This window comes from Etheostoma cragini, chromosome 3 (assembly GCF_013103735.1).
Source record: "Etheostoma cragini isolate CJK2018 chromosome 3, CSU_Ecrag_1.0, whole genome shotgun sequence".
Lineage (NCBI taxonomy): Eukaryota > Metazoa > Chordata > Actinopteri > Perciformes > Percidae > Etheostoma > Etheostoma cragini.
Window position 1 is genome coordinate 29,451,834 of NC_048409.1, and position 3,754 is coordinate 29,455,587.

The 3,754-nt window shown below is 44.7% G+C and overlaps 1 long non-coding RNA gene across 1 annotated transcript in view; it reads right to left on the bottom strand.

Moving 5' to 3' along the window:
- LOC117939489 overlaps positions 1-3,754 on the bottom strand; it is a 20,742-nt gene that overhangs the window by 16,389 nt on the left and 599 nt on the right. The window contains exon 2 of the long non-coding RNA XR_004655595.1: positions 414-420. This is a non-coding gene — a long non-coding RNA (uncharacterized LOC117939489). The remainder of the gene's footprint in view (positions 1-413; positions 421-3,754) is intronic.

The following is a 3,754-nucleotide window of genomic DNA, read 5'->3' on the forward strand; positions in this document are numbered from 1 at the left end:
CAACATGAAGACAACATGAGGGCAACATGAAGACAACATGAAGACAACATGAGGGCAACATGAAGACAACATGAAGACTCAACAGCTCCAGAGCCAGAAACACCTGCAGGAAGCGAGAGAAAAGAGGAGAGGGGGGCAAGAGAGCACAAGACTCCGGGTAAGGGAAGAACTTGAGTTAGTAACATGCATTAATGGGATGAGGTTGCACACAGATGGAGAGAAGGAGGAAGAGAGAGGGGCTCAGTGCATCATTGGAGGTCCCCCAAAGTCTAGGCCTGGATATCACTACTTTTGCCCGTGCATCGTCTGATTTACGTGTTCACATCATCACTGGGATTGGACGTAAAGGTGAGCTGAGTCACCATTGGCTGGTGGGAGTCGAGCTGAGACGGGCCGGTTCACACCCCTAAAACCTCGTTTCTGAGGTGTTCCTCAGAACCTGAATGGTTTCGTCTCGTCCTAAGTCTCTGGTCTACACTGGGCTGGAATTTTCCTTCATCCCGAAGGAGATTGTAGGCCTCCAGCAAGACAACCCTAACACAACAAACACAAATACACACATGTATCACACATTCATTTTTTTAAAAAAAAGACAAATGTCTATCGGTCTATGCAGTCCATATGTCCCCTCGGGAAAATGAGGCAGGTTCTATCGTTGTGTCTTCTAATGGAGACAACACTGGGACTCATGTGAACCGGGTGTAAATGGACAGTGAGGGGGGGGACAGGAGGGTGTAAACGAGACCGGGAGCGTGGTCTTTATTCAGATCCCTGCGGGGAAGGGTCAAGCCTCAGGAGGACTTGCCGCTCCCCCGAGTCTAATCGAGACATCTGAGAGCTGCCGTCCCCCCCCCCCGTCCCCCCATGGACAGATGCTACACACCTCAGGGTGTCTCCAGAGTCCACTTGTCTCTGCAAAACCTTCAGCTGATGTGCTGCTGCCTTCACAACCAATCATAAATCCCCAAATGATTAATTATTAAGATAACATCTAAATCAAATGTGCACACACTCATGGTGTTCTCTGTCCTCTGTGGACATGAAATACACATAAAAAAAAAACACTTTTTAGCTGAAAAACACTCAAATGTTACTTAAATTGTTTAAAATCTATTACTACATTAATCTATTATAGTACATAGTGTAATTTTTCAGAGAATTATGCGTGACAGATATTTTTAACAATATTTTAACAGATATTATTTAAAAAATAAAATTTAAAAAAAAGAAGAATTGTCAAAGAAATGGGACATCAAAATAAGAGCTGAAAATGTCAACATTAAAAACATCGAAAACGTCAGAGAAAAGCACCCACAACATTGAAAAAAGTGACAAAAGTGTCAGAAAAAGTGACAATAATGTCGGAAAAAGTGACATAATGTCAGAAAAAGTGACAAAAATGTCAGAAAAAGTGACAATAAAGTCGGGAAAAGTGACAAAAATGTCAGAAAAAGTGACAATAATGTCGGAAAAAGTGACATAATGTCAGAAAAAGTGACAAAAATGTCAGAAAAAGTGACAATAAAGTCGGGAAAAGTGACATAATGTCAGAAAAAGTGACAAAAATGTCAGAAAAAGTGACAATAAAGTTGGAAAAAGTGTCAAAAATATCAGAGAAAGTTGTATTAATGTTGAATAACAGTGACCAAAACGGGAAGACGACACAAGGGTTAAAACATACCACGGGCCCCCCTGCAGTGCTCCAAAGTCCACGTACCCCCATTTAAGAAAAACTGCTTTAGACACTGATACCCTAAATCTTTCGATATTAGGACACTATTAATATTATTATATTAGGACACTGTTAATATTACTATATTAGGAAACTATCACCTATAAATGTGACACCTGACAATTCCTTTTAAAAATAAACAAACAAATCAAACCCCAATCAGAGCTCAGCCAATCAATGCACAGCGTACACATCCGTCTCTATCAGTGTGTCTCTGTGTCCCTCTCGTCCCAAGTGTCCACTCAGTGCACCAGTCAAAATGCAATGAGCTCATTCAACAGTCCCCTGGGGCATTATGGGTAAACTCACAACATTATCCTCTCTATTGACTAGTGGAGTGCACTCCGGGGACCGTGGACACCGAGCAATTACACACACACACACACACACACAAACACACACACACACACACACACACACACACACACACACACACACACACACACACACACACACACACACACACACACACACACACACGAGGGACTGTGTCCTAATAAGTTTGTTGTCTTTGAGGCTCAGATGCTGGATCAAGTTCACCTGGAGGTCACCTGGAATCACACCAGATTACCTGGGGAGTCCCTGCTGCACCAGCCCCCCCCCCCCCCAACCCCCATCCCTGTATGCTAAACAACTACAGCAGACAGCTAGTGTCATCTTAGGACATAGCCTAGACCCTCTGAAAAGGGAACTAGCTATCCAAGTCTGCAACTAGTTGTTTAGCATTTAGCATACAAGGGGGGGTGCAGCTGGGACTTGGACTTGGCTTATCTTCTGGACGGAGGATAAGAGTCCCGGGTTGCACAACTACAAGATCCAAAACCAGTTATGTCCCCGCGGCAATCCCTCTGTTGAATGCTGTGTTGCATGTTATGTGGTGGTCTACTAGGTTTTAGGGATGTCCTGGCTCTTAGACCGTAAACCTAGTTCACCCACGGGTACCAATAAGGTACCCAGAACCTGAACCTGAACCTGAACCATGACTGACAGGGGCGCCAAAAATAACTCTTATCTTCCAGAATCGGCCTGTTAGACATTCCAGTCAGTCGGCTGGTATCGATCGCCTCAGAGAATCATTTTAAATAATTAAGTCCCAAAGAAATCAACATCTGTCCGCTGGAACACAAACACACCCACACACACACACACACACACACACCCCCCCACACACACACACACACACACACAGCTGTGTGTTGACTTTGCAGTAAACCAGACACAGCAGCAGGTCGGTCAGTGATGTCACTACGGCTTCGATCCAAAGCCAGTAGCTGGGGGGACATCTAGACTCTACAGACAGGGAGACAGGGAGACAGAGAGACAGACAGACACACAGACAGACAGACAGACAGCAAGACACCGTACCCCCCCCCCCCCCCAACCGCTCCGGGTGCTGGTCCAGCTGGCAGCTCCATTATTGCATGACTAGGTGAGCATGTGTGTGTATTTCAGGCGTGTGTGTGGTGATTACTAACAAACGGAGTGTAAATTGTAATTTCCCCCCACTGGGGATCAATAATCAGTACAAATTAAACACACACACACACACACACACACACACCAGTGTGATGTCCTTTTATATCACATTATACTTGCTAATGGGACTTCTCTCCACGCTGTCTGTGTTCGGTCCTTATTCAAAGATTAAGGATGGTCTACTACACGCTGGTTTGGTTGCATTTTAAAGCGTAACTCTGGCCAAAATGCACCCTAGGGTGTTCCTGTGAATGTACCGGGGTCAGAACGTTGTTTAGTGGCATGTTTAGGATGGAAGGGCCACTTTCAAGATTTACCGGATTTAGTTTTTCGGTCAAATTGCCTTTTAAATGAGACAGCTAAGGGCGCTGCTATGCTAGCATCAAAATCTCTATTTTTAAACCACTAAGACGGCGACCCAACGTGAGACTTTACTCCAAGTATCGACACATGAACTCAGCATGAAACACGTCAAATATGACCCGAGCACAACGGGAGGCTTAAACAGGAAATAAACCCTGGTCTCCTAGGTAAAAGTCCTGCATT